We start from the raw sequence: 13,848 nt of genomic DNA, 5'->3' as shown, positions 1-13,848 counted from the left end.
GCTCCAAAATGATCAACTGATTGATATCCAAGTGTCCTCAACAACATATATTCTTTCAAAATAAAAAAGAAATTTTATTTTGTACATTGAGAGCACTTATCCACAAATGTGAAAGTGCTACAGCTGTGTTGTTCTTCACATACCAGATTTGTCAACATTTGTAAGGGGTAGGGGGTATATGTGTATATATGGGATACATATGTAGGGGTTATATATGTATATTGCATATGAAAGTGAAAGTGTTAGTCACTCAGTCGTGTCAGACCCTTTGTGACCCCATGGACTGTAGCCCACCAGGCTCCTCTGTCCATGGGTTGATTCTCCAGGCAGGAATACTGAAATGAGTAGCCATTCCCTTCTGCAGGGGATCTTCCCAACCCAGGGACTGAACCCAGGTCTCCTGCATTGCCAGCAGATTCTTCACTGTCTGAGCCACCAGGGAAGCCCATATATAATATATATGCATACACATTTTGGCTATAGCAAGTGAGAGATCTGGAGTGGACTGAAATACTTTTATTCTTATACTCTTTGAATGAACTTCACTGGAACACTTTGAAATATATTATGTTTTTAATGTTTACTTTCAAAAGAATATCTTTTGGCCACATTAATTAAAGTTATATAGGCACTGCCCTGGCAGTCTACACTTGATCTTAGCCAAAAGGCCGAGAAGCGATGCCCTGGCAGTCTAGTGGTTAAGACTCTGTACTTCCAATGCAGAGGGCATAGGTTCAATCCCTGGTTGGGGAACTGCTAAGTCACTTCAGTCGTGTCCGACTCTGCGCGACCCCATAGACAGAAGCCCACCAGGCTCCCCCGTCCCTGGGATTCTCCAGGCAAGAACACTGGAGTGGGTTGCCATTTCCTTCTCCAATGCATGAAAGTGAAAAGTGAAAGTGAAGTCACTCAGTCATGTCCGACTCTTAGTGACCCCATGGACTGCAGCCTACCAGGCTCCTCCGTACACGGGATTTTCCAGGTAAGAGCACTGGAGTGGGTTGCCATTGCCTTCTCCGACAGGAACTAAGATCCCACAAGCCATGTGGAATGGACAAAAAAAAATTTTTTTTTAATTAAAGTTATAAAACAGTTGGAAGACCTCCCGTGAAAGAAAGGTCTGCACATCAGTATCTAAATTTAGACTATGACTCTCCCAGGAATTTAGCTTACTCTCCAGCCTGAGGCCTGTCCTTACAGAATTTTTCTTTTTTTGGTATCTTTGTTTTTCATTTAATTCCCATTTGTAGGCAGAAGCAAGGACACTAAAGAAAACTGAAGGGCTGTATATTATTGCTATTGCATAATGATGAGCCAAAAAGTCACTTTCCCAGGGTCATATGATCTCAGTGACAGAACTGGAAACCTATCTCAGGCCTCTTGCCCTTTATCCTGGCCTCCAGCTATAATCTGTTTCACATTCCTTTCTCTTCTGAGAGAAGAGAAAGCTCATTTTTTTAAAGTAGTTCAATTTAATTTTTAACACTTTTGTAATTGTTTACAAATGTCCTAGGACTGTTTACACAGCTGATAATAGTTTAATGAGAAGAGTCCTGGAAGGGAAAACCCAACACTGGGCTGAGTGAAAAAAAAAACCTTATTTCAAGCATGAGGCCTCTTGGTCACAGGGAAGGGCTGAGAGAATGAAGGTGAAGTGTCAAATTCCCTGCTCCTACTGAACAACTATGTGATAATCAGACTCCTAAGTAAACAAATTCAGTCTTGCAAACTTTTGAATCCTTACCTCATACTCAAGATACTGTGTGGGAGGAAGGGCTGGAAAGCTCATAGTAAAATCACAGCTTTGCCGCTTATTGTTAAGAGTTCTGTGATTGGGAGAAAATGACTGAACGTCTTCATGTGTCAGTTTTTACATCTGTAAAAATTTCCCATGAAGATTAAATGAGTATTTGGATAACAAGTTAGTATCTTGGGAAAAAAGTCAGATTTATTTCTCACATCTGAAAAATGAAATTATTAAAGTAGTAGAAGAAAACATGGGAGGATTTATTTTATAACCCTGGAGTGCTAAAGGCCTTCCTAAGTATAACAGTATAACACAAAATCCAGAAACCATTACAAAAAAGATTTATTTACATGAAAGGTAATTTTCTTATTCCGCATGTCAAAAATGCTATAAAAATTTTTAAATGCTATAAAATAATGAAATATTGTGTAATTAATTGCTCTATAGTAATGACATAACTATATGGATGAATATATACTATAGCATGGATGAACCTTACATAATGTTGAGCCCAAGAAACCAAAGAAAAGAATATATACTACATTATTTCATGTAGGCAAAACTAACCTATGGTGTTAGAAGTCAAGGGAAATATTGTGTTGGGGTGTAAGAAAGGCATAGCAATAGGGAAGGAGATTTGAGGGGAGATTCTGGGGTACGTGCCAGTTGTATTCTTTGTCATTGGTAATTATACAGATATGTTTGAGATATTTTTGTTTCCTGATTATTGTGGTGGGTATCCATGTTAAAACTCACAAAAGCATACATCAAAATTAAAATTCAATTTCACCCTATGTAAATTTTAAAATAATAACAGTTTGCCATGAAAACAAATAGGCATAAAATTTAAAAAAAAAGAATGAGGCAGCTGATGTATACAGATTATACAGATTATATCTGGGGAGATTGCAAGACATTTTGTTAAGTCAGAAACCAAAGTGCACTGTGGTGTACATAGCAGACTATCATTAGTGTGATTAACAATTATATTCATTTATAAGTGTGTTAGGTTAAATTGCATGAAGTTACTGAGTTTTAACTACAAAAATAACAATATCATATAGTTCAACATATGTGTGTATGTATATTTGTAAACAATAGGTATTATAGAATATATCTGTAAAGACACGAGAAACCAGTGACCGTGATTGCCACCAGTGAAGGAAACAAGGCAATTGGAGGTATCAGGGTAGTTATAAAAAGGGTAGTTGTATCCCTTTTTATCTCTTGAATTCATCACCCAAGCATGGATTAACTATTCATTCAAAAATTAATTCTAATATGCAAAAAAAAGTAGGCAATGAGCAATACTTTCCAAAATTTAAAGAGAAATTGTTTTCAGTCTCAAATTCTCTTTGAGCCAAATAATTAATCAGTCATGTATGTGTCCATAAATGCTTAGGAAAAATACTGAAGGCTGCACATCAAATTATTAGCTTTGGATAGGTTAACTCTGAACAATGTAACTAATTAAAATGGGGAATACAAACTTTGATTTCACTCCATGTGTTTCTTTATGCTTTGAATATTTAAGATGTATATACAAGACAGAAAACCAAAGGTGTAGCTGAGCCCCAAAAGTAGGCACTGTCCCCTTCTTGCATCTATCTCAGAACAAGACACTACATTAATTGACTTTGCAAAGGAAAACAGGCTCCTCTAAGTAATCGTGAGATGTGGATATTTTACTCCAGAATCTAGAATTTCTAGTCTAGATTTTCTAGGGGGAGCAAAAGTCATGGTTTACATTGTTTAGTGCACAGTATTTCGCTCCAAACCATCTTATTAAATATATCTTTTCTCCTCAAACCACCCTACCTGCTGCCCTGTGGTCACGTCTTAATCTCCCCATGCAGATGTCAGCTTTGTCTGACTCATCCTCCTCCACCAGCTCCAAGACCTCTGGGCATTTCGTCTCTCCTTTCCTGAAACAGAGCCTCCTCTGCCCCACCTCCCCAATCTTCCACCCCCCTGGATGGAAGTCTACCCTGGACAGTCGATTTTGCACTTAGCCAAAAAAAGATCCTCTAGTTACTAGGCACTGTCTCATTAAGAGAAAGAGAGGAAATTCTAAGCACTAAGTCTTCTGTCATTGAAAATCTTGAAAGGATGATACTTGCAATTTAAGAAAGTTAGAGGGGATTCCCTGGTGGTCTAGTGTTTGGGACTCCACACTTTCACCATTGAGAGCCTGGATTCAATCCCTACTAGTCAGGGAACTAAGATCCTGCAAACTGTCCTGTCAAAAAGAAAGCAAAAATTAGAGTTAAAAAAATAGACTTTTTACTGGTATCTTCTTAAACTAAAGTCCTTTAGCTTAACCAGACACTAGGCTCCTGTAGGAATAGGTGAAATAGATGAAAAGAAAACGAAATCAAATGAGGCATAATTCAAAGAAGCAGACTTGACTTTTCAACCCAGGGACAAAACAAGAGGTGGAACATGTGTGACTGTCTGGGATGCTCGCGGCTGCACCTTTTAGACCTTCAGAGCAGACAGAGCGCGCATGTCCACCTTCGACCAGGGGTCATTACCAACCAGCTGCTCTCCGTGGTTCCCATGGCAGCCAGGAGATGCTGTCACCCTCCCCTCACCCTGGGCAGACACCTGAAGCCTCTAGTCTCGGTCAAAAGCTCCACCCATCCCACCTCCAGGCCAGCTTCGTCTTCAGCTTGTGAAAGGTTGAAAAGCAGAGCAGCATTCCTTCCCAGGGAGAACTCTCACCTCAGATCATTCCTGGCACACCAGTTCCACAGCTCGCCAAGGGCACACCCAGGGCCCAGCACCCAGATTCAGCCTCCAGAAGGACTGAGACGCTTGGGTTGATGGGCGTGCACCTGTGTGGAGTCCTCGGCTCCCTGCACTCTCAGCCTCGGCGTCATCTGCATTTCCAGGCACAGTAGAATTCTCATCTGCTGTCTTGAGCGTAGGACACTTGAAGGGTGATGGGTTTCAACATACAAACACTCATGTGATATTCCGAATAGATACATTTTTCCTTCTCCCGAACTTTGAGGCTTCCGTTTCATTACAGAATCATCTCACAAGAATCATACTCAGTAAACTGCCCTCTGTCAACATCCCTGAAATGTGTGATTCTAGAATCTGATTCTTTCTCCCTTTAAAGTGAAGTGTTAGTTGCTCAGTTGTGTCTGACTCTTTGCGACCCCATGGACTGTGCCCACTATTCTCCTCTGTCCATAGAGTTCTCTAGGCAAGAATACTAGGGTGGGTAACCATTCCTTTCTGCAGGGACAGGCAGATTCTTAACCATCCAAGCCACCAGGAAGCCCCTTTCTCCCCTTCAAAGGGCATTATTCAGAGTGCAGTGGCTGCTACTTTGAGAGAAAACGATCAGCCTCTCTTGTATCTTTTTCCATTTTGTATGAAAGAATTGCCTGTCCTCCCAGGGCCAAGAGACAGACGCCAGGTTGAGATGTAGCCTAGCAGTGTGCAATGGCTGTGAAAATATTGACTTTTGACAACAGGCCCCAAGCACCAACTGTGACAACTCAGCAGCTGGTCTAACTCAGACAGATTATCTGTTGGGTATAACACCTCTGACCCCTACCTCAGCAACTGCACAATAACACTGACTTGTTTGCTTTTCTTTTTCGGCCATGACCATGTGGGATCTTAGGGCTTCCCCGCACCTGTGGCTCAGTGGTAAAGAACCCCCCTGTAATGCAGGAGACCTGGCAGGAGCTGTGGGTTTGATCCCTGGCTTGGGAAGATCCTCTGGAGAAGACGAAATGGCAACCCACTCCAGTATTCTTGCCTGGATATTTTCATGGACAGAGGAGTCTGATGGGCAACAGTTCATAGAGTCGAAAAGAGTTGGACACAACTTAGCGACTAAACAATGTGGGATCTTAGTTCCTGGACAAGGGATTGAACCCACGCCCCCTGCATTGGAAGGTGGAGTCTTTATCACTGGACCACCAGGCAAGTCCCCAGCATCGACTTATTTGTAACTTATGGAACGGATCTTTCTCTCTATTGCTATAACTTTCCCACCATACCTAGGAAGGAGGACATTGAATTACAGAGGAACACACAATTGGAGTGATGGTTGTTAAGGATTCATCATACCAAACGACTTCCCAGGTGGCTCAGAGGTGAAGAATCCACCTGCCAATGTAGGAGATGAGAGTTCGATCCCTGGGTCGGGAAGATCCCCTGGAGAAGGAAATCTTCTGGAGAAGATTTCAGAGAACCCTCTCCAGCATTGCCTAGAAAATCCCATGGAGGAGCCTAGGGGTCACTGGGGTTGAAAGATTCAGACATGACAGAGTGACCATGCACACACACATACAGACATGACACCAACAGGCTGCCATTGACTCCTGGTCCGCAGTATATTCTCAGATGCACCTTGGCCAAGTCAAGTAGAATTTGCCTGAGGACAGAGTGCCAACCTGCATGGTGCACTCCCCTCCTCCAGCCATATCCCTATACAGTCCAGACAGGTATAGAGCCTATAATGCTCAGAAGCTGAAGTTGAACCAGTAATGCTGAAGTAATGCCGAAGAAGCTGAAGTTGAATGGTTCTATGAAGACCTACAAGACTTTCTAGAACTAACACCCAAAAAAGATGTCCTTTTCATTATAGGGGACTGGAGTGCAAAAGTAGGAAGTCAAGAGATACCTGGAGTAACAGGCAAATTTGGCCTTGGAGTACAAAATAAAGCAGGGCAAAGGCTAATAGAGTTTTGCCAAGAGAAGACACTGGTCATAGCAAACACCCTCTTCCAACAACGCAAGAGAAGACTACACATGGCCATCACCAGATGGTCAACATCAAAATCAGACTGATTATATTCTTTGCAGCCAAAGATGGAGAAGCTCTATACAGTCAGCATAAACAAGACCCGGAACTGACTGTGGCTCAGATCATGAACACCTTATTGACAAATTCAGATTCAAATGGAAGAAAGTAGAGAAAACCACTTGACCATTCAGGTATGACCTAAATCAAATCCCTAACGATTATACAGTGGAATTGCCAAATAGATTCAAGGGATTATATCTGATAGACACAGTGTCTGAAAAACTACAGATGGAGGTTCATGACCTTGTATAGGAGGCAGGGATCAAGACCATCCCCAAGAAAAAGAAACGCAAAAAGGCAAAATGGTTGTCAGAGGAGGCCTTACAAATAGTGAGAAAAGAAGAGAAGCGAAAGGCAAAGAAGAAAAGGAAAGGTATGCCCATTTGAATGCAGAGTTCCAGAGAATAGCAAGGAGAGATAAGAAAGCTTTCCTCAGTGACCAATGAAAAGAAAGAGGGGAAAACACAGAATGGGAAAGACTAGAGCAACTGAACTGAACTGATAGAGCTTGAGGTTTGGCAGCAGAGGGAAGACGCTGGCCCCACCCTACAAGTGAGTATTGTTCAGTCACTCAGTCGTGTCCCACTCTTTGTGACCCCACAGACTGCAGCACGCCAGGCTTCCCTATCCTTCACCATCTTCCAGAGCTTGCTCAAACTTAAGTCCATTGAATCGGTGATTCCAGCCAACCATCTCATCCTCTGTCATCCTTTTCCTCCTGCCTTCAATCTTTCCCAGCATCAGGCTCTTTTCTAATGAGTCGGCTTTTTGCATCAGGTGGCCAAAGTATTGGAGCTTCAGCATCAGTCGTTCCAATGAATATTCAGGACTGATTTCCTTTAGGATGGACTGGTTTGATCTCCTTGCAGTCTGAGGAGAACTAGGTAGTCCATCCTACCTCACTATTCACTACTCTTAATATATGTTGCTTGGAATGGGAAAACAAAAGTTATCAAACATTCTTCCTCCCTCAACCCCATTTTCTGATACCTCCATGTATCAGTCAAGGTCTGTTGAGGAAAATGTAGTCTATACTACTGTCGACTAAAAAACAAAAAGATGGACAACTTGAGAGTTGTCAGTTAAGTTTTATTGGGGGCAAAATGAGGACAGCAGCCCGGTAGGCATCATCTCAGATAGCTCTGAGAGACTGCTCCAAAGTGGCAGTAGGGGAAAGTCAATATATCAGGTTTTGGTGAAGGGGGAGCACAGAGTGCCTCCCTCCACCCTGAACTCCCTCAGGGGGTGTTGAAGGTCAACAGCTATAGCAGCATGGGGTTCAATCTCTGTAGAGGCAGATGGCAAATGCCTTTGTTGTTCAGCCATTGGCAATGCTCTTGGTAACTGCCAATTTGTAGTTGACACTAGCTATGGAGAACTAGTTGTATAGGTATTGGAAAATCCAAAAAACCAAACAAGGAAGGCAACCTGGAGATTAGCAAGAGCAGGAAGATACCACCATCCCCCGGGCTGGAGGAACCAGGGCAGGAGGCAGGGCTAACGGACTCCAGGAGCAGGTTCAGAACCTCAAAGCTGGTGCCACCTTACCACCTCCCACCCCCACTCTCACTTTTCCTCCAACGCTTCCCCCTGGCAACACCCAGTTGGCAAGGGAGCCTGAGAAACATAGCTATAGGTCAGCTGTTGCCAGAACGGAGAACCCTTTAGGGCCCAAGAGTGGGCTCTTATCTAACACTCGGAGGTAAGTTGTCCGAGGAGACACGTGAGATGATAAAGCACGAGATTTTATTGGGAGGGGGTTTCCCGGGCAGAGGACAACAGGGTAAGGTAACTCAGCAGGACTGCTCTGCCACACGGCTCACGGTTTCAAGGTTTTACAGGGATGGGATTCGTTTCTGGGTTGTCTTTGGCCACTCATTCGGACTCAGAGTTCTTCCTGGTGGCGCATACAATTCTCAGCCAAGATGGATGGCAGCAAGAAGGATTCTGGGAGGTGGTCAGACACATGGTGTCCTTTGGATCTTTCCCGAACTCTTCTGATTGGTGGTGGCTTATTAGTTCCGTGTTCTTTACTAGGACCTCCTGTCGTAAAATAACTCACACATGTGGTGCCTGGCCAGGGTGGGTGCTTCCAGTCAGCGTGCTTCCCAATACCAAGGGTGGAGTGTGGAGCCGAGGACTAACCGAAAAAATGACTGGCAGGTCCTGAAAATGTTACTTGTGCAACAATAAGAGCTCAGAATCCTCGACAAGCAGACTCTACCCTCTGATCAGACTGCCTCGCCCAGGGCAAAATGCACAGAGAAAGGGAGTCGGGCATTGTCACCCAAGGGGGAGCAAAGACTTTACCTGGTGTTTACCAAAGGAGGTCAGGAAAGGTTAGCAGTTGCGGAAGAGCAGGAAGGAGGGAAAGAATCTGGGGAAACAGGATTTTGCAGGGGAGATTAGATAAGATCTGATTTGCATTTTTATGAGAGAAACCTGGCTGGGGTTTAGGACAGGGCTTCTCAAGCTTTATTGTACAGGCACATCACCCGGGGACCATTCAGCAGGTGGGGTGGGGCCTGAGATTGTGCATTTCTAGCAGGCTCCTAGGTGATGTTGACAAGGCTGGTCCATTGAACACACTGAAAGCAAAGATTTAGGGAGACTCTTGGCATGCCTGTGTGCTAAGTCGCTTCAGTCGTGTCCAACTTTTTGTGACCCCATGGACTGTAGCCCACCAGGCTCCTCTGTTCATGGGATTCTCCAGCAAGAATACTGGATTGGGTTGCCATGCCCTCCTCCAGGGGATTTCCCAACCCAGGGATTGAACTCACATCTTTTATGTCTCCTGCATCAGCAGGCAGGTTTCTTTACCACTAGGGCCACCTGGGAACATCAGGGAGACCCTTGAGTCTGTGTAAATACTGATTGGGATGATCCATGAAGGAGAAAGTTTTGATCCAGAAAGAGATAAAGACAATAGAAGAGGCAGTGCGCCTGCTAGTCCCAAGGATTTGTCTCTTGCTTCCAGAGTTTGGACAGAAGAGACCCAGGGATGCCCTCCTTCTGGCCTCTGGCCATCCATCAATCTCTTTTCCATTTGCAACCTCTGGGACTGTCTTCTCAGCTGTCCTCTGCCCCCAGGGAATAGCCAATACCTTTGTGTGTGTGTGTGTGTGTGTGTGTGTGTGTGTGTGTGTGTTAGGTTAGGTTCTTACTGACCAATCAGAAACTTAGGTTCTTACTGACCAATCAGAAACTCTCAGATTCCTTAGAATTATTCCACCCAGGTAGAGGGTGGAGGCCACCATCAACCACCTACTCAACCTGTGTCTTAAGACGTGTTACACCTACCTCTCCTTGGGTTTCCAGTTCAACCACAGTGAGGCAGCTCCTGGGGGCATGGACCATTTCCTTCTCAAGTTGGTTGAGGAGAAGCTTGAGAGTGCCCAGCATCCTGGAAGATGCAAAATCAGTGCAGCAGCAGCATCTTCTTCCAGAATGTAAGAAGCTATCCCAAGATGAGTTGTGTGAAACCATGGAAGCCACCATGGTCCTGGAAAATCAGGCCTATTTGGATCTGCATGCCCTGGCTTCTGCCTGTGCAAACCCCATCTCTGTGACTTGCTGGAGAGCCGCGTGCTAGATGAGGAGGTGAAGCTTTCAGGGAGATGGGTGACCCCCAACTAACCTCTGCAGGATGGCCACCCCCAGGCTCAGTGAGTGTCTCTTTGAAAAGCTCACCCTCTCTGACACTCTCAGAGATGTTAAGATGACGGGAGTGCCAACCAGCTGCACTTAACATACATTATTAATGCAGCTTCCAGCTTCACTTGCTGAATCCAGGATTCCTGTTACAACACTCCATGAAAAATAAATGAGTGTGGTAATGGCTTCCACTCTATGGACTAACACATTGAAAATATCCAAGAAGACCTATGTATGGAGCTTGTGAAAAGCAGCATCTGGGACCATTTTTTAATGTAAGAAAAGATCTCAGGGGTGATTTTTGGCATCTGGAAAGCAGCTGCCACCAACAGTAAAGGCTAGCTGTTTATCTTTAGAATAACTCTAATTAGAGGCTGACATAATGCTCGGTCTCCAGTTAACTAAAGTCATCGATCGCCAAAGAAAAGAAAGCCTGGGAGGTGACAGACATTATGTCAGAGGAGGGACTTGATGCTGGAGAAACTAAGCAGCGATCAGCTCCATTTTATTGGTTGTGAATAACCTGACTTTTTTTTTTTCTTTTTTGTCAAGTGCCCGCTTAGTTTCTTCATTGGATGTCTAAATAATTATTTCAAATTCAGTGAAACCAAAATAAAATTCTTGATTATACCTTCACTGCTGATGAACCTTCTTAGTTTTTAAAATTCTGAAGTATAGTTGATGTACAGTATTTTATAAGCAACAAGTGTATAATAGAGTGATTCACAATTTCTAAATGTTGTACTCAATTTATAGTTATTACAAAATACTGGTTAGGGCTTCCCTGATGGTCCAGTGGTTAAGAATTCGCCTGCCAAAAAAAAAAAGAATTTGCCTGACAATGCAGGGGACAAGGGTTCGATCTCTGCTCCAGGAAGATCCCACATGTCGTGAGGCAGCTAACCCCGTGGGCCACAACTACTGAGCCAGTGCTTCAGAGCCCATGAGTCATAACTCCAGTGCTCAGCAACAAAAGAAGCCATTGCAATGCGAAGCTGGCACACCACAAGAAAAGTAGTCCCTGCTCACTGCAACTAGAGAAAGCCGGAGCACAGCAGTGAAGACACAGTGCAAACAAATATAAAATAAATTTATTAAAAAAAATACTGGCTACACGTCCTATGTTGTACAATATATCCGTGTAGCTTATTTTATACTTTTTTTTTTTTTTTGCCACACCTCATGGCATGTGGGATCTTAGTTCCCCAGTCGGGGATTAAACCCTCGTCCCCTCAGTAGAAGCTTGGACTCTTAACTGCTGGACCACCAGAGAAGTCTCTATTTCATACCTAATAGTTTGTACCTGTTAATCTCCTATCCCTATGTAACCCCTCCCAGAACTTCCCACTGGTAACCACTACTTTGTTCTCTGTGTCTGTGAGTCTTCTTTTTTTGTTATGCTCACTAGTTTTATTTTTTACATTCCACTTACAGGTAATATTATACAGTATTTGTCTTTCTGACTTATTTCTCTTGGCATAATGCCCTTCAAGTCCACCCATGTTGTGGCCAATGGTAAAATTTCCTTCTTTTTTATGGCTGAGTAGTATTCCATTGTATTCTTCCTGACTTAAGTGTTTCTCCTTGTCTCTACTCCTTCACTTCTGCTCCCTGATCACCTCCCTAAAAGACTGTTTGCTCCTCAGTCCTTGCTTTTTGAGGAAACCCAAGCTAAGGCATGTGACATAAAAAGAACAAAGAGTTCTTAAGATATTACTAGATCATTATTTCAAAGAAATTATGAATATTATGCAGAAAGTACAATTGACGTATACCTGGAAGGGCAGCCATGAGGAAAGACTCATGAGACGCTGATAACTGGGAGTGAGCTGGTAATATCTTCCCTTTCTTTTTTTCATACAAAACATCCTCCTAGAGGATGGATCAGGACAACTATCAAGAATAATCCTCCACAAATTATAAAGCACATCCCCGCTCAGCTCTATCCTTCCCCCATCCTGCTTCCAGCCCCTACAAGTGCACGCTGAGGGCACTCCCCTCAGTAAACCCCTTGGAGTAGAATCTCTGTGTCAGGCTCTGCTACCAGGGAACCTGGCCTGAGAGAGAAGTACAGGATTATGAGGGCTCTGGAAAACGTATCTCATAAGAAGATGATGAAGGAGCTGCAATACTCAGTCTCAGGGAAAATGTGTGGAAATAGGAAGAGCAGATACCTTCAAATATTTAAAAATTAAATAGTAGAACAACGACAGGTTGGATAGAAATTAGGCCAAAGCAGAATCTGGATGAGCATTAGAAAGAACTTTCTCATACTCAAAGCTTCCCAACATAGGTATAGACTGCTTTGCAGTTTGACATCCTGCATGGAAAATATTAACCCAGAATCCAGGGGACCACTGAATGGGACAGAGGAGGAACCTTGGACCTGGGTCCAGACCTTTGGACTGGACCAAAGGCAACGCTCTAGATGTTATTATCCTAAGGGCCACAAGATGGCAGCAGAGAACTCACTCCAAAGGTGATGGACTAGAAAATTCTGGTTCTTTTAACAGATTTGATTCGGATCTTCAGATATTCTAGGAGGTATTGTGTACACCATTACAAGCCCTTGTAGACTCATGACACACAGACATGCAAAGTCAAAGCATTTCTCCTAAATCACATATTTTACTACTGGAAAAAATGGTAGAAACGGGTCAACCCAATCATGAAGATTACACTGAATCAGGGTAAACACACTTCGTAGAATCTGACACTGATGCTACTTCTATCTTGACATGCAGATTTCTACTTCCAGCCATTGTGTACCTTCCAAAAGGGGACCCTGTGTTTGAAATAGGCTTAACCAAGGGCCTACATGTTGGGCTTCAGTCTATGCTTGCTTGTGGTGTTCACAGAAAACATTCTCCACATTGCTAGGGGACCAACCTCAAGTCTACATATTCTCAAAAAATACAGGGCAGTGTCGGTCTTTTCACTTATTTGGCCAATTAATTTTAGCCACTCTAATAGCTGTATACTATTTCATCATGGGTTTGATTTACACTTCCCTAGTGACTTAATGGACTGGGAAGCAGACTGTTGGAGGTCACAAACAGAACCTTGTATGCACCAGGACCCAGGAGAAAGGAGCAGTGACCCCACAAGAGACTGACCCAGACTCGCCCGTGAGTGTCCAGGAGTCTCCGGTGGAGGAGAGGGTCGGCAGTGGCCTGCTGCAGGGTTGGGGGCCCTGAATGTAGCAGTGCCTGCATGGGACCTTCTGAATGAGGTCGCCATTATCTTCACTACCTCCACCATAGTTAAGTGAAGTCGCTCAGTCGTGTCCGACTCTTTGCTACCCCATGGACAGTAGCCTGCACCAGGCTCCCCCGTCCATGGGATTTTCTAGGCAAGAGTACTGGAGTGGGTTGCCATTTCCTTCTCCAGGGAATCTTCCCAACCCAGGGATCGAACCCAGGTCTCCCGCATTGTAGACAGACACTTTACCTTCTGAGCCACCAGGGAAGTCCCCACCACAGTTTGGCCCCAGGTAAATAACAAGGAGTAAACACAGCCCCACCCATCAACAGAAAATTGGATTAAGATTTACTGAGCATGGCCCCGCCCATCAGAACAAGACCCAGTCTCCCCCTCAGTCAGTCTCTCTCATCAG

At 43.9% G+C, this 13,848-nt stretch overlaps 1 pseudogene; it reads right to left on the bottom strand.

Moving 5' to 3' along the window:
• Positions 1–535: 535 nt before the first annotated feature.
• Positions 536–680, bottom strand: LOC133046343 (U2 spliceosomal RNA; annotated as a pseudogene).
• Positions 681–13,848: the final 13,168 nt, after the last annotated feature.

This window comes from Dama dama, chromosome 24, assembly GCF_033118175.1.
Source record: "Dama dama isolate Ldn47 chromosome 24, ASM3311817v1, whole genome shotgun sequence".
Lineage (NCBI taxonomy): Eukaryota > Metazoa > Chordata > Mammalia > Artiodactyla > Cervidae > Dama > Dama dama.
Note: the sequence above shows the minus strand (reverse complement) of the source record. Positions and strands in the feature narration are given on the sequence as shown.